The sequence below is a fragment of the Marmota flaviventris genome, chromosome 2 (genome assembly GCF_047511675.1).
Source record: "Marmota flaviventris isolate mMarFla1 chromosome 2, mMarFla1.hap1, whole genome shotgun sequence".
NCBI classification, from domain to species: Eukaryota; Metazoa; Chordata; class Mammalia; order Rodentia; family Sciuridae; genus Marmota; species Marmota flaviventris.
Window position 1 is genome coordinate 164219655 of NC_092499.1, and position 26873 is coordinate 164246527.

General features: G+C 34.6%; 1 protein-coding gene and 2 pseudogenes across 5 annotated transcripts in view; 2 read left to right on the top strand and 1 right to left on the bottom strand.

Moving 5' to 3' along the window:
• Positions 1-26873, bottom strand: part of Macrod2 (mono-ADP ribosylhydrolase 2) — a 1986218-nt gene that overhangs the window by 1548743 nt on the left and 410602 nt on the right. The gene's annotated exons all lie outside the window — the stretch shown is intronic.
• Positions 17870-20985, top strand: LOC114107303 (VIP36-like protein; annotated as a pseudogene).
• Positions 21015-23678, top strand: LOC114107293 (small ribosomal subunit protein eS6 pseudogene; annotated as a pseudogene).

A 26873-nucleotide genomic window follows, 5' to 3' on the forward strand; every position in this document is an offset into this window, starting at 1 on the left:
AGGATACTTCTTTAGGCTTATATGTCTTTAATCATGAATGAGAAGTTCTTTTTGAAGTATTTGAATTGCTTTTAGTAAGATTTGCAATCACTCTGAACAAATTATAAAGCAGCCTAGAAGAAATAATGTGCTATGTTATATTAATGCATTCCTTACTTCAGTAGATTGAGCAAAGATGATTATAAAAGTGAAATGTGTAACCTTATTCACTCTTGGGATCTATTATTGAAAGATTAAGAATGAAACTAAAGTCTTTTCAACACTTATGAAAGGCTGTTATCCGAAGGCTGTTTTTTAAAGCTAAATTATACAAAATATCTATGAACACCAAAGAAATTCTGATTAATATGCTATTGCCTGGCAGACAATATATGCAAGCCATAATTTTGATTATGACCTTAGGGAAACAAGAGGATTCTTTAATTCACATATTTTAATAGAGTCATTGCAAATTTGTTATATTGTTCCTCATCTAAACTCCATAGTAATTGATTGTGTAAGTCAGAGTTTTTCAATGATTGAGACATAGATAATTTTTACATGGTACATGAAAAGCATTTTTTCCTTTCAATGCATTTGATTTAGTTTAATGTGTTAAAAAGAAGTACTGCTTTAAAAAAAGTATAGCTGGAAGATTGAACTCATGGGTTCATGGGTATTATTACTTAATAAGGAAGTAAATTTTAAAAACTAAAAATCTAAAGTTTAAATCAATTTAAAGTCATAATAAAGAAAAAATTACACGAATGTTTTACTTAAAATATTGAATAATCTGTATCATATATACTTACGGCAAAAATCATGATATTGATCAGATAATGAAATTGGAACAGTTAACAAAAGTTTTCCAATAAAGAAAAGCCCAGAATGCAATGGATTCACAAATTCTACCAGACCTTTAAAGAAGAACTTAAATGAAGCCTTCTCAAATTATTCCATGAATTGGAAAAGGAAGGAACACTGCCAAACTTATTCTATAAAGCCAGTATCACCTTGACACAAAAATCAGACAGACATATTAAGGGAAGAAAACTTCAGCTCAATAAACTTGATGAACATAGACAAAAAATTCTTAATAAAATATTAGCAAACCACATTAAAAAACACCTTAAGAAAATAGTATATCATGATCACATGGGGCTCATCCTAGAGAGTCAAGATTGGTTAAACATATGCAAATATAAATGTAATTCACCACATAAATAGACTTAGGAACAAGAGTCACATGATTATCTCAACAGATACAGAAAAAGCATTTGACAAAGTTCAGCAACAATTTATGTTTAAAACATAGAAAAACTATATAAAGTGTTTATGCTTAAAACACTAAAGAAACTATGTAAAGACTCAGTGTAAGGCCAACATCATACTGAATGGAGAAAAACTGAAACCATTTCCTCTAAAAACAGGAACAAAACAAGTTATGTCCACCACTCCTATTCAATATAGCCCTAGAAACTCTAGCCAAAGCAATTAATCAAGAGAAGAAGAAATTATGCAAACAGAAAAAGAAGAAATAAAACTGTCTTCTGATGATACGATCTGATATTTAGAAGATCCAGAAAACAACCAGAAGAGTTCTAGAGCTGATAAACAAATTTAAAGGTATGTTTTAAAATTTTTTATATCCTGAGAATACTTTTAATGACACAAGAAATGACCAAGAAAGATATTTTGAATTATATTCAGATAGGTTTTCTGGTGGCAAATCAATTGTTTTCTTATACTCCAATAATGAATCTGGTGAAAAAGAAATTAGGAACACTATACCATTTACAATACTGTTAAAAAAATACTTGGAAATTAATCAAATGAAGATGTAGAGGACTCCTACAATGAAAACTTCTGAACACTGAAGAAAGAAATGGAAGAAGATTGTAGAAGATAGAAAGACACCCCCACCCCTAATATTCTTAGATAGGCAGAATTCATATTGTAAAAACAGCCATATAATTCATATTGTAAAAATAGCCAAAGTGTTATGTAGATTCAGAGCAATTCCCATCAAAATACAAATGACATTCTTCACAGAACTAGAAAAAACAGTCTAAAGTTCATTTGGAAAAATAAGATCCCAGCAACTCATGGAACTGAGGCAGGAGAATTGCAAGTTCAAAGTTACCCTCAGCAATTTATAGAGGCCCTAAGAAATTTAGTGAGTCCTTGTCTCAAAAATAATAAGATAAAAAATTTGGGGATATAGCTCATTAGTAAAGTGCCCCTGGGTTCAATCCATAGTACTAAGAAAATAAAAATAAAGACCCAGAATAACCAAAATAATCCTGAACAAGAAGAGTGATGCTAAAGGCATCACAATACTGGACCTCAAATCATGCTTCAGAGCTATAGTAGTAAAAACAACATGGTACTGGCACCAAATCAGGCATGAAGACATAAGAATAGAATGGAAGATACAGACAACCCCACATAGATACAGTCATCTGGTACTAGACAAAGGTGCCAAAACATATATTGAAGAAGAGATAGCCTTTTTCACAAATAGTGCTTGGAAAACTTGATGTCTATATGTAGAAGAATAAAACTCAACCTCTATGTCTCACCCTACAAAAAAGTAAACTCCAAGGGGACCAAAGACATAGGAATTAGACCAGTAACTCTATAACTGATAGAAGAAAATGCAGGTCCAACATTCCAATATGTTGGCACAGGCATAGAATTTTTTAATAAAACTCCTAACATACAAGAAATAAAAGCAAGAATTAATGAGTGGGATGGCATCAAACTAAAAAGTTTCTGCATAGCAAAGGAATGAATTAAGAGTATGAATAAAGAGCCTATAGAATGATCTTTGAACCTGTAGAAAGATTAAGAGCCTGTAGAAAGATCTTTGTCACCTGCTTCTCAGAGCATTAATATACAGGATATAGGGGGAAACAAACACACCAAAAAAAGAAAACCCCAATTAATAAATGGACAAAAGAACTAACATTTTGCAAAAGAGGAAATACAAATGGGCAATAAATATATGAAAAAATGTTCAATATCTCTAGCAACCACAGAATCAAATCAACACTACATTAGCTCATTTGATTTAGAATGGCAATGATCATGAAGAATACAAATAATAATAAATGTTAATGAGAGTGTGTGGAGAAAAGTACATACATGCATTGTTGGTAGGACTGCAAATTAATACAACCACTCCAGAAAACAGTATGGAGATTCCTCAAAAATTAGGAATGGAACTACATATGACCCAGCTCTCCTACTCTTCAGTGTATATAAAAAAAAATCTAAAATCAGCATACTATAACATGCATCCATAACAATGTTATTAGTGGCACAATTTACGATAGCAAAGCTGTGGAACCAACCTAGCTGCCTGTCAACAGAAAAATGGATAAAGAAAATGTGATCTGTATACATAATGGAATCCTCAGCTGTACAGAAGAATGAAATTATAGCATTTGCAGATAAATGGATGGAGCTGAAGGATATTATGCTAAGCAAAATAAGCAAATCCAGAAGACCCAAAGGCCTCATGTTTTCTCTGATATGTGCATGCTAATTCACAATGGGAGTGCTAGGGAAGAAAAGAGGTGTGTTGGATTAGACAGAGGGGAGTGAAGGACAATTGAATGAACAGGTCATTATTACCCTATGTGCATATATGATTACACACCCAGTTATACATCAACCAGAGAATGAGAAGTTATACTATTTATGTATGATATGTCAAAATGCATTCTATTGTCATGCATAAATAATTAGAACAAATAAAAACAAAAGATACAAAATAAAAGGGTGGAAAGGATTCCATTAAAATAAAAGAGATCAGTGGAGCAGAGGAAGAAGAATGAGGGGGATGGAGGAGGAACAGGAATGGGGAGAACAGTGGAATGAATCTGACCTAACTTTCCTATGTACATATATGAATATGCCACAGTGAATCTCATCTTTATGTATATCACAAGACAGTAATTAAAATAAAAACTACAAGTATTACATATAAGAGGTTGTGAGGGGAATGGGAAAATAAACAAGGAGAGAAATGAATTACAGTAGATGGGGTAGAGAGAGAAGATGGGAGGGGAGGGGAGGGGAGATAGTAGAGGATAGGAAAGGTAGCAGAATACAACAGTTACTAATAGGGCATTATGTAAAAATGTAGATGTGTAACCGATGTGATTCTGCAATCTGTATTTGGGGTAAAATTGGGAGTTCAAAACCCACCTGAATCAAATGAATGAAATATGATATGTCAAGAGCTTTGTAATGTTTTGAACAACCAATAAAAATAAATAAATAAATAAATAAAACTACAAGTAAATAGCAGAAAGATCAGTAGAGGAAAGGAAGCAGGGGAGGGAGGAAGGACGGGAAAGGGGAAGTACTGAGAACTGAATTAGAGGAAATTATATTCAATGCTTTTATAATTATGTCAAAATGAATCCTGATATTATGTATAATTTAAAAGAACTATAAAAATATAAAAATCAGATATTTATTCAAAATTGAAGGTAAGGAAATATAGTATATTCTACTTATGCAGAAAGCAAACATGTTCTACTCTGTGACTGTTAATATAGGTTAAATTATATTAAATATATATATATATATATATATATATATATATATATATATATATATATATATATTAGATTTGCCTGTGAGAGACCTGTAAAAATTAATGACAACATTTCTTTCTTTGGTCTGTCTAAGTCAAACTATCTGGCATTTTACTTAAGTAGTTTTCTGAATTGACTGCCCATAAATTATATTTTAATGTATAAAAAATAAGAATAATATAAAATAACTTTAATACATAAAATAAAAAACCACAGTGTGATCTAAAAATTTTGAGCTCCTTTTTTAAAGAGTTCTACTACATCTGTAAACATGTGATGGAAATAAGTAATATTTTTTAATTTAGAAGATATGGAAGTCGATCCATGTATTTCAACCTAAAGCATTTTATCTATTATAAAAAAGTTGAATCACTGAGATTTTAATTGCCAAAACATAATATTGCCTGGCATATATTGAAGGAATGCAGAGCAAAATTGTATTTGTAATATGTACTATATGCCACAGGCAGGTATCAGTGTGAGACCCCCAGAAGATAATCAAGTAACGGTAGGGTACAATTAGAAGTGTAGAGATTGAGAAAAGGGACACATGGAACTCCTCTACCAAGTGACAGGAACAGAAAAATCACTTAACTTCTCTGAGCCCTAGCTTCTTTCACGAAATTACTTATATGTATATACATAAAATCTCTGATAATAATCAAAGATGGCAGAACAGAAAAATGCCCTTGTTCTGAAAGGATAATTCTGAGAAACTAAACCTTTTACAACCTAATACCAGACTTCTGCTTAAGCAAGTAAAAGAAATCCCTCTCTGAGCATCAAGAAACTCTCTGAGTATCTGTTAATTAGGATTTCCATCACTTATAGCTGAATACTTTCCTTACTAGGAAAACAACACAGAAAAATATTTAAAAAAAAAAACACAAGGAAAACGAATTAGTTATTTGATTACATCAAAAGTTAAAGCTTTTGAATAATAAAAAAGGAACTGAAAAATACGTGCAATTAATATGATAAAGGAGTAATCTATTTGCTACAAAAATTATACATATCAGTAAGAAAACTATTGAGAAACTAATAGATTAGTGGACAAAGAATATAAATGGAAAATTCACAAGAAGGGACAACGAGTTTTAAAAATATATAGCGATTGTTCATCCTTGCTAGAAGTCCAATAAATGCAAATTAAAATAAGAACATAGCATTTCTTGTCCAGCACATTACCAGAAACAATGGTTTTGAAGAGAATAGCTATGGATTATCAGGGCATAGTGAAATAGGCACTATTGTATACTACTAATAAGAATATAAATTTTCATGACACTTTTAGAAGGCAATTTAGTGATATGCATTAAAATATTAAAAATTAACATAGTAGAGATTAGGTTGAGTAAATTAATTTATGAGAAATCTTTCTAAATAGAATATAAATATTAAAATTATCCTTATAAATTATATATCCTGTTAAATAAGAGGAGCAAAATATAAAATAACAATAAATATATATTTTAATTATATGAAAAAAAAGTTAACAGTGGCATTTTCTAGGTAGAGAATCTGTAGGCAATTTCTTTTATCCTTTACCAAGCTTAAAAATTTCCACTTAGGATAAGGAATATGGTATATTTTGTTTTTTAAAATAATATAAACTAAGATTAAAGGATACAATGAAGGTTGCTTATTTCCCTGATTTTCAACACATCAATGACTCCATATACTCAAAGCATTTGATCAACTTCCCATCACTGAAGCATGTTGCTTTATACCTCAGTTTTATGGGGTTAGGAATGTAAAGATAGATAGATTACAACAGAATTCCTAAGCAACTGCTTATAAAGTGAGATGAGATGAAGTGGAACAAGCACATGCAAGGTAAGCAGGAAAAAAAAACACTCTAAAGCGACACAGCCAAACAGCCCGAAGCTGCAGGTTATTAGGAAATGACAGCTGTGATCAAAGATAGATGGCACCATTTCAAGACAAGGACCCCAAACCCATGAGGCTAAGTAGGTACAAGCATCAGAGAGGAACCACATCCCCAAACTGCTGACAAACTGCAACCTTCCTTGAAGCTGAAAAGTATAAGTCACATGCAAGTCTTCGAGGTCTTAATGTCTGTAGGAATGTAATAACGCCATCAGCACTGACATCAATGAATGCAGATAGAAGTGATTTTCATGCTAGAACAGAAAAAGCTCCATCCTCATCTGAGAACATTTTCCTTTAAAGTGTCTTTCTTCAGAATTAGGTATCATGTTTCTCACTGTGTCCTAAGGACCTGGGTAAGGTAATTGAAATCAATAGTTCAGAAATGACATCAACCAGTACACAATCTGCAGAAGACTGCAGCAGCAAAGTAGGGGGCATGCTGTCTAAAGAAAATCTCTGTCCACCATGAAGAAAAAACTTCAAGTTGTAGGAGGTACATCAAAAGATAATTATAAGCATTCACAAGGCAAAAAAATGGCTAGAGTACTCATCACTTTCAAATAAATCTAAATGTGAAAAATTTCTATCTGGATCTAAGACAAGCCATGTGGTTTACCAAAGGATTTACAATAGGATTACTTTGAGTAACAAAATTTCCAGTACTAAAAGTTTGCTTTTTATACAAATGGATGTATTGTATAAAGGGACTTGCCTCTGCATTCCACAAATAAAACCTGAGATCAGGGCTGGACATGTGGCTCAAGCGGTAGGGCTCTCACCTGGCATGCGCCAGGCGCTGGGTTCGATCAGCACCACATAAAAAATAAAATAAAGATGTTGTGTCCACCGAAAACTAAAAAAATAAATATTAAAAAACTCTCTCTCTCTCTCTCTCTCTCTCTTTCTCTCTCTCTCTCTCTCTCTCTTAAAAAAACTGAGATCATGCCGTTCTAGACACACTCTTATAAGAGATGAGCTGAATCACATCAGACAAGATGTGTCTTTCTGAACATCAGCTTCATCTCTATGTGTGTAATAACAGGACCCTTACTAATATCACAGAATTATTATTGTATAAGGAGTCACTGAAATTAATTTGTTAATTTATTTTTGTATAATGGAAAGTCCTATAAGAATAATATAGTAATATTATATATTACTGATCCTGTGAACACTTAAGATTATTGCCGGAAATACAAACGTGTCTTTAAGAATACTATCCTGTAACATTAAGGATTTTTCTATGCTAAATATCTCTAGAATAAACTCTCAAGGAAACATGAAACTATTATGTAACATGTTACCATTGAGAATATTATTGGCCATTTGCAATTAATTAGAATAAGGAAAAGTCAATTTCTTAATAAACATAGAATATAAATGAAAAGTAGAGCACTGTCTAAATTCATTATTACTTTCTACCCTTCAAATTTCCAAAGTCTTTTATATTTTCTCCATTTCATTAGAAAATAGAGGGATCAGAGCCCTCCAGGTCAGAAATATTGAAAACATGACTCCTAATTCTAACTTCAACATGACTTAGTTGTGTGACTTTCAAAGGGTACTAAATTTTTCTGAGGGTGAGTTTTGTGCCCTTTAAAACATGGAGAGAAACACTATACTGCAGAATTTTTGTAAGAATTCAGTGTGAAGGTGCCAGCACAATTCAAGGCACTTTACAACCTCTCTGAATTGACAGTCTCCTTAGTCCACAAAACTAGCAGTTTTAAACCGATCATGTAACAAATGCAGTAGATGCTCCTTCCATATTCCCTTGGCCTCACCACTTCCTTGTACACAGCCCTTCTTCTGACTAGCCTTGCTTTGCCTGAAGGCTTTCTTCAGACTTCATACCCTGTTTGTTTTCCATGCAGCAAGTCAGAAGTGCCACAGAATCTCTGTGCTCTGGGAAAATCTCTCAACCAAAAGGAAGTAGGTGTATAAATATCCCAACCTCTTGGTCCACTGATGGGATAATTCCAAGGCAAATGTTCTGTAGTTGCTCTCATACTTCCCCAGTAGGACTCACCTCTAGTGACCCACAGTGGTAATGTAACTTCATGGCCCACCCTCTATCATCCTTCTTCCCTCCAGTGCCCTGGAATCACCTATCCAATAAATTCCTTCACCCAAATCCTTTAATCCTGTGTTTTGTGGTACCCCCAAATAAGTCACATTTTCATTGTCCTCCTGTGCATATCAACTCCTTCCATATTCCAACACATAGTATGATCATGACTGAATTTTCTAGTTGTCCTTGCTATCTACCACAAAAACACTTTAAGCTTAACCTATTTCAGCATATTCTCTTATTGTGTTTGAAATTCTATCTCACCCACTATCACATTTTTCTTCATATACTATCTTAACATTTCTCAGTAGTGATTGATTGTTCCTCAATTATTTTTCAAACTTTTTTTTAAGAGAGAGAGAGAGAGAGAAAGAATTTTAATATTTATTTTTTTAGTTTTCAGCAGACACAACATCTTTGTTTGTATGTGGTGCTGAACCCAGGCCGCACGCATGCCAGGCAAGCGCACTACCGCTTGCGCCACATCCCCAGCCCTTATTTTTCAAACTTTAAAGAACAAAATTTTCCTGGGTCCCAAGGTTAGCCTTAAGTACAATTATGCAGTATATCCTATTTAAATACACATTAACTTAAAATGGTATAAAATCTTCAGCGTTACAACATCTGTGCAATTATGGAACCAGGGCAAATTTATAAACTAAATATCCAAACTACCAAATGTATAAAGTTCAAATTAACATTAATTCAGTATGACTTTTTTGCTTCTGTCAACTACTCCCACTAAAGATGTGGGTCTGGTGCCAGTCCTCAGAAGTTTGGTGTACCTATTGTACAATGAGCTGTGAGGTGACAAGGATCTTTCATCCTTTATCTGTCTTCACTGATATGAACACCTTATTTGTTCAGTGTGTGCAGTCTAGCATCATTTGACATTCACTTCCTGAAGTGGTGTATTTACATATGAAATTTTCTCCGATTCTATGTTTATGAATCTGATGAGTACTTAGTATCAACATGCTTATAAATACAAAAGCAAACAGTCACTGTTCAACTCAGCAATAATATGGTGATTTAGATGAAATTTATATCGCTTTTTAACACCATCATTGAAATAAGAGTACATTTGTTTTTAAATTACACTGATAAACATTAATCTCTGTGAGACAATTACCACATATTAAATATTGTCATTGTCTATTTGTCCTTTCTGGGGTTTTTTGTATTTTTTTTCCAAGCTACTTATTATATACTTAAATAAGCCAAATTTCTTATGATGAAATTCAAGATCCCCCACAACATGTCTCCTATCTTTCCAAGTCTTCTAAGGCATGCCAGCCACTATGAACTACAACGTCCTTCTAGAATCTGTATGTTTATATATACTGCTCTTTTAATTTAAAATGATCCCTCACAATCTCAGATGTCACGGTGTAGCTAATAAGAGTATAGCCTTTGAAATCAAACAGACCTAGACTTTAGTTGCTGATTGGTACCTATTAGTTATATCCATAAATGATAGCAATTATTATTTAGTTTCTTAATCCTTTCATAGAATGAATCATTCTTCATTTGCTCAAGTTCATTTTTTGATATTTTGCTTCACATTTGATGTTTATCCCACCAAACACAGTATTAGTTATATATATTTTACAACCAGACTTTATGCCTGCATTAACTATTCAGGTTAATTTTCTTATGGTCTAGTACAGTGCCTGATCAAAAAAAAAAAGAAGAAGAAGAAGAAGAAAGGAAAAAAAAATGTTGGATTTGTTTTGACTGAACTTGAAATCCTATCATGCCAAGCAGGATACTAAGAATTTAGTGGATAATAATAAAAAATGTCAACTGACCCATTAAATGGCATGATCAAAGGAAGTCCCTAAAAACAATGCCACACCAATCTACAAAGAACCATGTATTCATTCCTCTGGTTTAGAACAATGTTTTCAACTGAGATGCAGGAAAAAAATGATCTGTCAAGTTTTTAACATACACTCCAGATATGCTTCCTTTTTCTAAGGACTCTAAATGAGAGGGGGAAAAACACAAGAAAAAAAAACTTACTCAGTTAAGACAACCCCATGGACACATAAAAACCTAAAAACTTTCCTCTTTCAGCTTCTTCAACTAGAATCTCAATTTTCCATATATACCCTAGAAATAATTCTCTAAGTAATGTGTTTAATTTATAGATTTATAAATAATTCTCAAGTCATTTAAGATTTAAACATCAATAAATTAAATAATAAATCTATTGCTCTCTAAAATGCAGAAAAATGGTGTGTCAAAAATCCATATGGAAGTGAGAATTAGTGATATTAGAAAATCCATATTTACTTAAGAGTAACATTTTCTTTATACATATAATCAGTGCATTGCATGATGAGATGTAATCATCAATGTAAATCATGGGATGTAATCTAAAATCAGCTTTAGGTTTGTCTCCCATTATCTTTTTAAAATGCATTCATGGGCGGGGGTTCTATTACTAGTGGATAAAAACTCCAGTAGGCCCATGATATCTCTGGACACTCTTAGGAAATAAAAAGACAGTTTCAGAACAGAGTCTCAATTTAGTACATAATCCCAGTATAATACATTCAGCAGAAATTTTATCTTCATTCAAAGATTAGACTACATATTTTCCCTTACCTAGGGACCATAGTCAATTGCCTATCTGGAGTCTAACTGAAATGAGTCAAGATGGGAGAGTTTTCACTTGACTGATACTACCATAAAATGTCTTCATACTCTTGTCCTTGGAGATGCTTCTCCCAGACATTTTCATGAGTTCTCAGATGCTCCTCCTCCTCTAGGTTTTTTATTATTATTATAAAGAGGGACATGGATTACTTGTTCTATTCCTTTAGTAGTGGATTCAACAATCATCATGCCCTAGCCCCTGATTTCTTGATGATCCAGCACTCAATGTGTCTGCAGGAGTTAATTTGCCTTTAACTGGCAGGAGTCAAATTATTTAGGTCAGTGCTGTCCCTTCCCAAGGACTGCTCCCTAGGACTCATACTCCTTTGGCCCATTCAGAGTGGAGTTCAGTTTTATGCCCAGACAGTACCCTCTACTTAGCTTCCAATTTAGGCAGTCTTCCACTTCCAGAGACCTCTGGTAGGCATCGGATAAGGTGAATGTGCTCTCCCATGTCTATGGGAGACTTCAAATTCTGAGAGTGGTCTTCTTTGAAGCTTCTCCCTATAGCCTAGGTGTGAGCAAAGTCACTGTATTTGTATACATCAATCTCTCTCTCTCTCTCTCTCTCTCTCTCTCTCTCTCTCTCACACACACACACACACACACACACACACACAATCTCTCCCTTATCAGAGGGTAGCTGGTAGTAAATAATAGCATATGCTATTTTCCAAAGAAACTGTCCTCACAAAACCCTTTCTAACCTCTATCAACTTGACCCTTTTGAATACCCTTGGTGAGGAATGAAATCCATTAGTTGAATATTCCCTTTGAAAATCTGCATCTTGCTATCTTAGAACTCATCTTACTCTCTGCTATCTATTGTATTTTGATGCCCAGATTAAACTATATCTGTTGTATCAGATAATTTATAGGCTTTTTTTCCAGAATAAATATCTTTAGCAGATGGTATCGTACCAGGATACAGAATGCTTATACTAGTTTTGGAACTCTTTTTGCAAGAGATTTAATCATACTTATTATACTTAATATATCACTTGCAGTGTTTTTTTGTAAAATGTTTTTCCATTAAGGAAGTTAGAAATATGAAAAATGCCCTCAATAAAATATTCTGGCAGAATTCTTACACAAACAAGGCAAAAAGAAAGTATTTCATTCTTTAGCCCCATTTTGTAACTCTATTTGGGGCAGTGATATAAAACCAGCAGATATACTGTGTCTTTATTGTTAAAAGATTTGGGGACATAAATGTTGGGATCAAACAAGCAAATCAACTGAGGCCATCTGAAGCTGGAATACGGTGTCAGTAGTTCTCTCCAGGTTCATCTTGGCTCCTTGAGAAGTAATGTGATACGAGAAAAATTTTTACCTATTCAAAACGTGGGAGGTAACAGTGTCATGGTTAGAAAGGTAGACTCTAAGTTCAGATAGTCTGGGCCAAATCTTAGTTTCAACACTTACCGACTAGTGATATTAGACACATTAACTTTTCTGTGCCTTAATTTCCCCATATAACAAGTGATAATAACAGACCTTACATATTTGTAAGAATTAAAAATATAACCAGGAAATATCAGAAATCCTTAGTAGTATGATTCCAGCAAATGCTGAGCATGATGAGAATCCACAATGAAGAGTAAAAAGAGACAGGAAGGCAGTACAAAGCATGACAATGACTCTGGACTAGTCATCACCACACTTCTTTCTTCTTCTTCCTGGACACACAGATGAATCACATTCCCCACCCTTGCTTGCACTTAGGTTTAACTAAACTGCAGACAGGGTGATATGAGTAGATGTACATTCACAGGCACATCCTATAAAATATCCCACAGTAGCCCTCTATATTTTTTTCCTTCTCCATAGCAAACTTGTGTGGTGTCAGATTTTCATGATAGAAAGAGCCACTTATAAACCCAATGATAAGAAATCCCCAATTTGGACCTTATGCAAGTGAAGAAAAAAATACATTCCGTTGTGTTAAGCCACTCATATTATAGATATCATCTGTTATAGCAACTAGTGTTACTTTAAACAAAACATATTTTAATTTTTGCCTATGGCCTTTTACTTAAAATGATTTTAAAACTGAATATCAGAATTTAATTTTCCATTCTTCTTTCCTAGGCCAAGGATAAAATTTTTCCAGACTTAATCTAGATAAGGAAACAAACTATATTACAATGCATCACAGATGTGGGGAATCAAGTTTGGGGAAGGTGAGTGAGTCTGAGGAAGAAAGCACCAGAAAAATATAGGGAATCAGGGAAAGTTATCAATAATCTTGATAGAAAATGAAAATAAATAACATAATATAGAAAAAGAAAAAAATCATTACTTCAAACTCTAAAGTGCCTTATATAAAGGCCTTCGAGGAAAAAATTATCTAAAAAGAGGTGAGTTCAGAAATTATTCAGGAAATAATAATAATATTTTATGAGTGCTTACTTCAGGCCAGATACTGCTTTTGCTGCTGGCTACATGTAGAAGAAAAAAAATGACAAAAATCTCTATCTTCACAGAGATTACATTGTAGTTTGGTAGACAGAAAAACTGGTGTGGTTGGGGCAGAATGAGTCAGAAAGTAGTAAGAGATGAGATCAGGAAGGCAAGAGAGACACAGAGTACCCCGGTTCCTAAAAAGACTTCGAGTCTTACTCTGAGTGAAATGGAAATCACTGAAGGCTTTTGAATGGAGAAATGACATGATATAACTTAAAATTTTTCAAAACCACATTGTCTATATATAGGGGGTATATATGGAGACAAAAGTAGAAGTAAGGAAATAGGAGGTTATTGCAATAACCTAGGAGAGAGGTGATGGTGGTTGTGGAGGTGGTTATGTGTTGGTTAGTTCTGGATAGACAGATATTCTTGTGCCACATTATGATGTTTCCAGTCCATAATAGAATGCTCATGACAGTGGACCTATAAGATAATAACAAAGCTGAAAATTTCCTATCTTAGTATTTTTATTGTATCTTACCTATGTTTATATATATACTGAGTACACCAATATGCTATACAGATTTGTAGCCTAAGAGCAACAGACTATCACATAACCTAAGTGGAGAGTCTCTACCCTCTGAGTTTCTGAAAATACATTCTATGATGTTTGCACAATGACAAAGTTGTATAACACGGCATTTCTCAGACTGTATCCCTATCATCAGGCAATATATGTACAGGTATTTTTGTATACACACACATACAGATGGTAGAACTGAGGTTTGCTGATAAGCTATTTTACATGTGAGGAAAAGAGAAGAATCAAGAATGGTACCAAGAGTTGCCATTAACAGATGGGCACAGATAAAGAAGCTAATTTTGGACATGTGGAGTTGGACATTCAAGTGAACAAATAAAATAGCACTTGGCATATGGGTCTGGAATTGAAAGTAAAGATATAAACTTGGGGTAATCTGTAAATAGATCATATTTAAACTTATGAGATCATCTAGGGAATTAATGCAGCTAGAAAAGAAAGGCTCAAAGGTTATTCCTTGGGATACTCCAGTATTTAGAGGCTAAGAAGACAAGTAAGAAACACAAGAAACTGTGAAGAGAAAATTAAAAAAAAAGAGAGAGAGAAGGAAAGCCAGGGAAATGTGGTGTCATAGAAGAGTGTGTTTCAAGGAGAGAAATGCGATTTTCATGTCAAATGCTGCATATAAATCATATAAGATGAGTACTGAGAAGGAACAACTCAATTTGGCAATTTGAAGGCTCTGGCAACTCAAAACACAGGAGAATGCACACATTTCAAATAACGCTTCCTGACAAAAGTATCTTTCTGACAATAGTATTCCCATTTAGCAGAGTTATAATGATTTCATCTAAACTTTTTCTATGCTTCTATCTTATGACATCCCCTAATAATATTATTGTCTTTGAAATTTTTATATACTTTTATGAATAACATTGATAGTAATTATAAATCTTTTTAAATTTTTTTTAATTAGTTATACATGATAGTAGAATACATTTATGCACTTTGATATAACACACATAGAATGGAATATAATTTCTCATTTTTCTGAGTGTACATGTTGCAGAATCATATTGGTCATGTAGTCACATATATACATACAGTAATAATGTCTGTTTCATTCTACTATCTTTCCTATCCCCACATCCCTTCCCCTTCCCTCCCATTACTTCCTTCTACCTAATCTAAGGTAATGCTATTCTTCCCTAATATCCCCCATTGTGAATTAGCATCCACATATTAGAGAAAACATTTGGCCTTTCGTTTTGTGGGATTGGCTTATTTTGCTTAGTATGATATTCTCCAAATCCAACCATTTACTGGTAAATACCATAATTTTACTCTTCTTTAAAGCTGAGTAATATCACATAAATCTTATTAGTCATATTATAGTTTTTTGATAAAGTAGTGAGATTTGGCTAGTTGTGGCTTCAATCAAATTATGCTAAATTATATAAAATTAAAATTTCTGCTGCTTATCAGAACAAAATAGTTGTACTATAATAGTAGCTACCATTTAGGGAGCACTGTCTGCTATATGATGCAATGAATGCTTTAAATGCATTGTTTTATTCAATGCTGATAATCCTGTAAGACATGTCCTATGATTATTCCCATTTTGTGGGTAACAAGATTTGACTTTAACAAGTCAGTAATTTTCCCATCTAGTAGAACTATGACACAATAAACTCTCTGCTATTTAACTTATTATTTAACTGGACTGACTTGACTTTTTTTCCTCATTACCTACCCATTCTGGTGTGGTACCATATGATGAGCATAAGTCACAGACTCCATATCCTCTCCATATCCTCCAGATCTTTCCTTATTTCCATCCCAGCCTCTGTCCAGCCCTTTTATCCCTATCCCTTTATCTTTAGCAAGAAAGAACTCTAAATTTGAGGGGCCACATTACCAGAATGTAGATTTGGGGTGGAAGGGTCCATATCACCATGCCCCATGTAGCTCTCATAATTTACTCTTAAGTCATTTCATGTGGTGAGATGGGTGTTGTGGACCTGGGTGACACTTTATACTCAAGGACCAAGAAGTCCGGGCTGGAGTAGACTGCTTGGGCCTGCCCTCTGCTCTAACAAAATGAAAACATTCAAGATCAGAATGGAAGTTCCAGCAGGAATCTAGTGTGAATGCAGATAGCATTTGCTGTTCCTTCCGTTTCTAGCAAAGACTCTGGGTTTAAAGAAAGAAAATGAAGTGGGAAAGGAAAGAGAAAGAATCTTATAAGATTCCTTAAGTGTCTCCATTTTTTTTCCCGTTGGCATCAAAATTATTGGTTCTGTAACTTACAGCTAAAGAAAAATCACTGGAAATAAGAGTAAATAAGTACTTTTATGGAATCTTAAGACAGTAAAATTGGCCAAAATGCAAAAATTCATCTAATCATTTAATTTTCCCTATTAAATATAATTTATTTATGTTTCCAGTTTTAAATGTTATTTCACTTATTTCTAATATTACTTAGTTAAGATTCCTCCTATGTTATTTCCTCATTACACACGAGTTGATAGTTTAGTGTTTTTAGAAGTCACTACCTTTCAAACACATAAATTACTATCAATATTGTAAGAGAGCACTTGCTCAGTGATAATGGAACAAGCCAGGAACTTAGTATTTTTAAATATTTCTGAATTTTTTATTGTAGCCTGCATGAGGCACAGAGTAACCAGAAAGACAATAAGCCCACAGACATTTTGTGGCCATGTGAACATCATAAAGTATCCTTCAAATCTCTATAGTCATTGTTTCTGCTCCTGCAGACCAAACTGATCTATATAATGCAATAATGTCTCTGTTCATGAAAAGGTGATGTTCTGAGTCAGTGTTTTATCATTGGAAATGATACTGGAAGCTGAGAGAATATAAGTACCAGAGATAAATTTCAAATTGAGAATTACTTACGTTCCTTCCCTTCTGGCCTACATAGATGTATCAATTATCTACTGCTAGGTGATAAACCATCCCAAACATTAGAAACTTGAGCAAAATGTATTTATTATTGCTGAACATCATGTGGATCAGCAATTCTGTGACTAGTCAGTTGTTCTGATCTTTCCTGGGGTCACACATACATATAGCTGCCAGGAAATCTGGATGTCAGCTAGGATATTTCAGTTCTTTTTCCCATGGCTTCTCACCCTCCAGTAGGCTAGACTAGAGTTCTTTACATAGAGAAAATTTCCTATATTCCATCAAGAGCCTATGTAAATAAAGATTAGAAAAAGGTACCTCTTCCATGTAGCAGATATAACTCTGTAGCAGGGCATTGGTTAGGTAAACAGAGCCCATGACTCACCACTCTCTTGGCCAGATCTTTTGAGCAGGGCACAACCTGAGCAATTATATTTCTGTACTGGCCAGAGAGCAGTTATGACCAAGTTAGCTCTGGCCTAGCTAGAGAATATGTGTATTATTGGTATCTACTCATCTTTTGAATTTGGAGACATCTTATGATTTATCTTGATAAATAGAATGTGGTGGAAATAACTTTATGTGACGAATAATGCTAGGCCTTAAGAGATCTTTCAGCTTTGATTTACCTTCTTGAAATTTAGCACTTATTCAGTTTTTCTATGAGTCTGGCACTATTCTGACTACTTTTAATGAGTTAACTCATTAAACTCTCCCAACAACTTGCTAGTAAATAACATTATTATCTTCATTTGTACAGATGTGGGGAAAATGGTGCATAGAGAAATTAAGTATTCTACCCAATGGGATCCAGATATTAAGCAGCAGAACCCATATTTGAATCCTGGAAGACTGACTCTTGAATATGATTGTAACCATGTATCAGTGCTGTTTCTCTCTCTTTCTCTGTATGTGTAAGCATGTGTGTGTGTGTGTACTTTTAAAATATATACGTTTAGATGATACTATTGAAATATATACTTTAAATAATGCTATTGGACTATTCTCAAGATATATTTAAATCTTTATTTCTTAATAATATGATTTTTAGAAATGAAAACTTAACATATTTTAAATGGGCAAAATTTTAAAAAATATATTCATATATTTTAAATATAGTAATATAAATGCAAATTTCATTCACATAATTATTATTTTATTTATTGCTTAAATTCTATGACTTCAATTTTGAAAGTCATAAAGAGACAATTGACAAATTAAGAAAGTAGAGAGGCATATAAGAAATACTTAATGAGAAAACCTTTTTAAAACATAATGAATTGCTGGATATGAAGTATTAAAGATTGAGAAAAGTGAAGGATGGCATCCATTCAAAGAGAGTAGCTTGTGAAAAACAATTAAAAAATCACCACTTACTTTTCTTTTTATAAATATGTGTGCCTCATGTAGCTAATTCTTCTAAGTCATGTCGCTAAAATATCATAATTAATGGTATTCAGAATTGGAACCGTTAATTATGCTTTCTAATAATTAAGTTGCCTATAATTTTAAACCTTAGGTCCTGCCAAATTGAAACTTCCATATGTTTCAATTAAAAGCTATTTGTGTGAGAATCCATTGCTTTGTCAGGACACATGTTTAAAATAATAATGTGAAGAATATAAACTGAGCAGTATTAATGACTAAGATTTATTGAATGCTTCCTAAGATTTAGGTACATAATAAGTGTATGCTTAGGAAATAGGCATTGTGTTCTGCAAATACCATGGCCTCTTAGGACCTTCATTATTATTATTTTTTGTTTTTCACAGGCAAGGATATTGAGTTAGTTAAACTGATAAAGAAGGATTCAATCGCAGATCGACTGAAAATGTAGCTTGGCCATTCAGCATCAAGCAGTCCTGTTCTTGATAGCTCCCAGGCTGATAGTTGACTAATTTTAATTTGTCTTTTGAATATCTACTACATGTCATATACTATGTTAAGTGCTAGGGAAACAAACCTGAAAATATATGACCTTTCCCTTTAAATATTTATTGACTACTAGGAAGTATATATACAAAAGTTTACTAACACAACACAAGGTTATGGATAATGAGGTTGGGGGTGGGTATCAATTGCCTAGGCATACAATGTTAACCAGAAATAATAGCATGTACTTAGTTTAGAGACAACAGAGAAAAAAAGCACAATTAAATCCTTAAGAAACAGAAGTTAATTCAAATTTGGCTTCATGGTATAGCTGGTATGATGCTTATATTTATTTTAATTATGCTAATAATGTGGTATAAATAAAACACTAATGAAGGAAATCGAGTTCATCCTGCTATCACTTTCTTATTTACTCAGGGGGTTTATAGTCACACTACATGCATGGCTTTGTAACACTTGTCAACAGATAAATATAAATTTAACCAGACTTTTGGCACTCAATTTTTTCTTTCACTTTAGCACATAGGAAAAGCATCTGATATCTTGGTCTGGCAATGAATGAACCAGAAAATGATTGTTTCATATTCTGTATATTCTGGGTTTTATAAAACTGTTACTCTTAGCAGCTTAATTACAAGTTCGAAACTATTTCTATGAGTTTAAGAAATGTACTGGTGTGTTTTACTTTAAATAATATATTTAAATACATTTTCTCATAACTAGGTTGTCATTCCATGAGAGGAAGAATTTGCTTACCATTCTTTCCAGATCCTGGACTGGTGCCTGATGCATATAAGGTACTCAATAACTATTTATTGAATGACAAAGTTAACTAGTTGTTAAATTAGCATCCTGAATCTTATCATTCCATGAGTTGAATGATGAACTCTCAAAAGTATGTCCATATCCTAATCCCTGGAACTTTGAATGTAAGCTTAATTGGGGGGGGGGGGATGGTCTTTGCAGGTACAAACATATTGAGATGACTTTATCCTAGATAATTTGTGTGGACCCTAAATCAGATGACACACAGAGAGATGAAAGAACAGCAGGGGAAGAGATGGTGATGATTCTGGATGGTAGCAGTGGTGATTGTAGTGTTTGATCAGGATGGGTCCAGAATGATACTCCTTCTCCTTGGGTCTGGGCAGAAACCATGATGTGGGCACAGGCAGTTCCTCAATGTGAAATCTGATGGGCAATGCCATGATGATGATCCAGCATATCTGCCTTATTCCAGATATGCAAAGTAAACAGCTAAGACCTGTTTTTTGTTGTTGTTGTTGTTGTTGTTTTGTTTGTTTGTTTGTTTTTATGGAACCTGGTACCATGTTTCCTGAGAGACTGAGAGATGGAGGTATACTTCAAGATCAATGGACAACAGAAGAAGAATATGCTTGAGGATTGTTCAACAATCTGATCTATCAAATACAACTAAGGAAAAATGCACAATTTGTGGAGCTGGAATTATTTGTAGACATGACCCCAATAAAGATAAGCAGCAAGAGTGAGTATTCCCCTACATCTCAGCCATGGTGAGCAATGGTTCCCATAGCTCTGATCATGAGTAAGATGGGTGGCTCACAGAGAATAGGACTATGCAGTCATTTTATTTAATATCTGTTATGACCACTTCCTTATGATCTGTTACGTCAAGAGGCAACTGAAGATAATGATGGATATCTGAGGTGTCCAGAGTATGACACCAACTTCATCATTGGAAATCTCTCAAATGATCATGACATAATTTCCCTGAAATTGTTTGAGCTGACAGTGAAGAGCACCCCAGAATAGGAGAAGCTACATCAAGATATGTTCTTGACTTCTGTGGACAATATGAAATGGTCCGACACAATACTCCAGTGCCACCCATGAGTAGCCTGGCCCTTTTCCTCATTGTATTTTCATCTCTGGTTTTTTCTGTATTTGCCATAATCCTTGGTATTATGCTGTACAAGAAGTGGTAGGAATAGAGTAGAAAGTAATTCTATTAAACCCTCCTGCTGAAACCACCTCATCGCCCATGAGGCACAGGAGACATGGATGCTGGCCTGAGCATGCATCCTGGCAAGTCCGCTCTAGTCTCCAGAAGCCAGTAGGGGTCTGTGATCTGTTGCTGGATCTTTGAATGCAAGGACCCTGCATTCCTATGGTCATCTACAGGGTCATCTAACTCTGATCCAGGAAGCCACTCACCCCAAGGCAATGTTGCTGTAATAACCCTTTCCCTGCAGTCATTCCATTTTGGAGGAAGGAAGCCTGGAAAGAAATGTACCATTTCAATGCCAAAATCAGAAAACAGACTTAGATAGCCCAGGCTTGGACTGGACTCAGCAGGCCTTTCTACTTCATTTTTGAATCCTCAGATAATAGAAAACTGATAACTCATACATTCTGGGCATTGATTTATGGGTTTCTGGGTTTTGCCCAAGTTTCTATCCATCTGAAGAGCTTTCCTTGGAAACTCTTGGAAAACTTCTTCCTTGTCTCATCCACCTCTTTCTCTCCCTCCATTGATTGATCTTTCCATATACAATCTAAGCTGGAAAAGACATTTGGATGTCTCCATGTTGGGGTCTGGGGCTGCAGAGCAAACAGGTTTCTGACCTTCCTTAGGTGGCCTCAGGACTTTCTGCTTTGACTCCTTTCTCCAGCCTCTCTTCTCAAATGTGGATCTTGGTGTGGCTGTTACCTTCCTAATCAGATCCCTTTAGGACCTTGGCTGAAAGTCAGAGTACAAGTCAAGAGGAGCTTAGAAGACTTCATGGATGCCATGAGATTAACTTTGAAACTGATCACATCCAGGTTGTACATAGAAAGCACTATTTCTCATGTGATCTAACCATGCAGAGGTATTTCTAGATTCACTGGAGCCTGCTTAGCTACATATTTCATGTTTATCATGATTTTGGGAATCCCACTTTGAGTATCAAAAATGTAGGAAAGCTTTCTTCCTATTACCCAAGCATGGTTACTCCACCAAGGAGAAATTTGATTTTCTTTTTCTTAATAGAGAAGAAACAATTACTGTCCTTAGGTTGTAAGTCGGGGAGCACAGTCATCTGTGCCTGGAGGAGTTCATGGTCATTGAGCAGCACAGTCTTATTCCACTACCTTATCTGACAAGCGGTCACATGATGCTCACCTGCCTTCCCTGTGATTAAATTTTAGGAGGCCAGAGTTTACCTGGAGGGCTTGGAACCCTTAGCTTTTGTATGGGCCTCTGTAGCATGAGGGAAATTCTTAAAAAGACTGAGACAAAAGAAAAAAAAATAGAGAAAAAGAATAAATAACTATAGATAAAAACACAAAGAGGAGGTGGCCACATAATGGTAGAGACAGACTGAAGTGATGCAGCCACAAACAAAGAATGTGTAAAACCACCACAAGTTGGAAGAAACAGGAAAGAATCTTTTCTTCCCTGGAGCCTTCCAAGGAAGTGCTGCCTGGCAAACCTTAAATTCAGGCTTCTGGCCTCCAGAACCATGAGAGAGAAAAAAAATTATTTTAAGCTATCAAGTTTGTGGTACTTTTTAAAGGCAGCTTTAGGGAATTTATACAGCTACCTAAAGATATTCTGTGGAAGAAGTTGGATATACATAGTTGCCAAGTTATAGCTGATTTAGTTGAGAAAGTATGGGGAACTTATATTAATAGTCCCTGACATATGTTGATAAGCAAATGAGAAATGACCTTTGGCATACATTGGTAACCTTGATAAAAGCATATTCAGAAGCTGAATATCTCCTTCTCAGTCACTGGCTGCCAGAAACTCATTGAAATGGACAATGAACACAAACTTCATACTTTTTATAACATATGGCTATAGAAGTTACTGCTGGTGCTCTGGGTGAAGAATGGAAGGGGGTTATTGTGGTCTGAATCAGTAACAGGAATGACAATCAAGGATTCCCCATGAGGCAGGGTGCCTTGACCCATGGTCATGTTTGCCTGCTACTGAATAAGGGATATTCCTGTTACAGACCAAGGCCAACTAGAGAGACAAAGTGCAAAGCTGTTGGAGGATGCATTCTGGATGCCAATCTAAGCATTCTCTACCTGGTTATTGTTTTCTAAAAGAAGGAGAGAAGGCCAGGTGCGGTGACACGTACCTGTCATCCTAGTGGCTCAGGAGACTGAGACAGGACGATCATGAGTTCAAAGCCAGTCTCAGCAAAAGCAAGGTGCTAAACAACTCAGTGAGATCCTGTCTCTAAATAAAATACAAAGTAGCGCTGGGGATGTGGCTTAGTGGTTGAGTGTCTCTGAGTAGTTGAATCCCCATTACCAAAAAAAGGAGAGAAGGATATTCCTGGACTTACGGATACTCCTGTGTCAGGTTGACTGGAACCAAAAGAGTTAGTAGAACCCACAAACTTTTCAATCTCTCTAAGGAAGATGATGTCCATCAATATGTTGTCTGAAAAACCCTTACACAAGGAAGATCAAAATCCTGAACCACAGCACCCAAGATTCAGCATCTAGTTATTTCATGTGTCTAGCAACACAAGTGCCAGCATATTACTCTGAAGAAATAATCTACTAAGAATGAGAAAGAGACTGCAGAATATGCAAACTTTTGGCCAAGAGAATCAAAGAAGCCCAAGAAAAATGCCAGGAAAATATCAGCAAGAGATGCAGGCTATCTTCTCTGAGAGCTTCTACTTCTGAGTCTAGTCAAAAATAAGAGTTTTTAAGACCAACAAATAAATAAGTTCAGAGCTTTAAAAAAAAAAAGCATATTCAGTAGAGTGATGGGTTATTACAATGCATCAAAGAGGAAATGCAAAAAGAGGCATTAAAGGTAAGATGTATGGACAACCATTTCAAGCAGTTTTGCTGAAAAGTTATAAGGAAGAAAGAAATGGGGGACATGGATTCAGGAGAGAGATTATGAAAAAAAGGAAAAGTAATAGCGTGTTTACTGCTAGAATGAGCCAACAGAGAAGGGAATAATGAAGAACTGATGAACCAAGGAACTTCATTTGCTTTAGGTTGTTCATGAGACTGACATCATTCCTGCTTTCCAGGCATTTATTCTAAAGTCCAGAAGCAGAGACGTTAAATCAACAATTGAAAGGGGACGTGGAAAAGAGAGGTGAAAATGCAACAGCAGGGCTTAATCCTGGAAGAGGGGACAATAAATAGTGGTGGCAGGGATCAGTGAAACTTTTCTGAAAACTGATATGAGTTTAAAAGTGGTAGAAAGGCTTAAATATAAAAATTCAAACACAAAGATTTGAAATAATTTCAGTTTCCTCATTTGATTTAATAACCTATTGCATTCAAAACACAAGGTACACTATGGCAATATTTATTCTCTTTGTTTGCAAGTAATGTCAAATAGATATAGATTAGCATTATGGAAATTGAGGATTTAAATTAAAAGTTCCATATCATTCAACTAAGTAAATCACGAGATTACTTTTGTATTCATTTATCTGCTCTATTTGTAACTTAGTGGCAAAATAAACATAATTTCTGAAACTAAGATCAGCCACGTATGACACTTTAAATATTTAGAAAATCCATAAATTATGTATAACTTCTAGATGCACGTATCTTTAGTGATATACAATGATGGTTTAAAAGAATTGCTTATTTTCTGCCATATTATTACAATATTAACTGTGTACGCAAGTCATTTTCATAGATAATGCTACTCTGGGAACAGAAAAATCACAAGATGAATTTCTCTCTTTTCAATCCTCCCAGAATTGCTTTCCCAGATTGTGAAAATGTTGCTTTCTCAAACCACATGCAACTAAATAAATTCTCCAGAAACTCTTGCAAAATACTAACAAACTATCTTGATAAAGAGAATCTTCAGGTAAACTGGCCATTTTTCTTTGCATTTCATCGCATTGCTTCCATATGGTACCTGTTAAAATTCTCTGTTTTCCACAGGAAAGCCAACAAATGAAGATAGCTGCTTTGCTTAGCTAGGAATGACCAACTTTCTGTCTGGTGAAGACACAATTTTATGATTCTGACTACTCTGCAATTCTCTTTGTCTTAAAACACTTTGTTGTTTTCCCAAATCATTTATTTATTGTTTGTTTGGTTTTACACATTTTCCCCAATTCTCAACTTGAGAAAGTTAATTTTTCTCTTTATTTTCTACATTATTGGTCACACTAGAAAATTAAATACTTGTCAAGCAAAATAAAAAGCCTTGAGTTTATTCACTTAAAGCTTGTTTTAAAAGAAATCATGTGAAGACATTCTTTATTACACATTCATTGCTGGTTATGCACAGGTTATATTTCAGTCACCTGGGGCTTTGTTATAGATGTATTTTCTGTCTGATTCATTGAATTTCTGCATTTCCTACTGTTTATTATTCTTATTTCATCTCCTTCATTAAGACCATAAAATTACAATTTCCTTGAAGGCATGCACAGCTATGCACTGCCTCATAAGGATGTAAATATTTTGTTCTTCTCTGACTATAAAGTTTTCCCTACCCACTGATAGTGACACACTCTTAGAAATAATACATGTAAAGTGTTTGAACTAGTGTAAACACAGAGTTCAACAAACAGAAATTGTCATTACAATTTTTACTAATAAGTTCACAGTCATATTACTAGGAGTTGCAGTTCTATGTCCATAAGTTTGTAAGTATAAAATTTTCAGTCTCTTTCTATGCTAAAAAATGAAGACTTAAACTCTGAAGAGAATTCTTTCAAGTTGCACTTAATAACAAAAAGCAAAATACATCAATATGGGTCATTTACTACCAAACAGTAATGGTGGCTGAGTGCCTAGTCCTTTACAAATAGTCCAGAAATCTGGAGCAGCTGAGGGACAAGGAAGCTCATATTAGTTACTTACAGAAGACTCCAAAAAGGCTTCATCCAAAGTGTTGCAAATGAATGATTTTTAGCATTTGACTTTCAACATGTCAAATCCTCCTGAATTCAAGTATTCCATGGTGGTTTTTAAGAAAAGCAAACTGACTCTGTTGAATAGGCTTCAAAATCACAGCCTATACTATAGAATACTACTTTTGTAAGTTAGCCCTTACACACTATCCTCATGATTCATTCAACATATTTTTTATTGAGCACTTATTAGATGTTAGGCAGATACCACTTCATGCATTGCTATGTAGCAATAAGCAAAGCAAGAGCCTACCCTTTGAAAGAAGAAAGCATAGACAGTTAATGGATACAACCATAATTAAACAAACAATTCTGTTTAAACATAAAAGGCAGCAATAAATCCTATCACATTACATATGAGCAACACATAAAGGAAGTGAAGAATGAAGTTCTACAGATAAGAATAGCAGAATATTTTAAGCAGTGGGAACTATAAATGAGACTGAGGTCTGGGTATGTCCAGCAGTTTCCAGGACCATTGTTGGTGATAGCGAAGTGAAGTGCAGGGAGAGCAGGAGGGGAGCACAGGGCATAGCCTGTGCATACTCTAATGAGGAGCTTGAATTTTATGCCACTATGTTCTTTGGCCAAATAACACTATTAAACCATAATTCAAATTTATTGAAGAGAAGAACTGAGATGAGTAATTTTCTCAACCTCCATTGCTGGACTTGGGCTTGACTTACCCTCTCTGCTATAAAGAGTAATCTAAATGTAATACCTAACCACTTCAAGTCTGGGTATCAGGATCAATGAGAACTCAGAACCTCAATGGAGACTTCTTCAACCTGGCATTTGGAAAACTTGAGTGTGAATCAACTGTCACTCAGCTGCTTCAGGTCTCAGTTTCTTTCTCTTTTTTAAATATTTATTTAGTTGTAGATGAACACACAGTACCTTTATTTATTTGTATGTGGTGCTGAGGATTGAACCCAGTCCCTCACACATAGGAGGCAAGCACTTTACCACTGAGCTACAGCCTCAGCCTCTCTCAG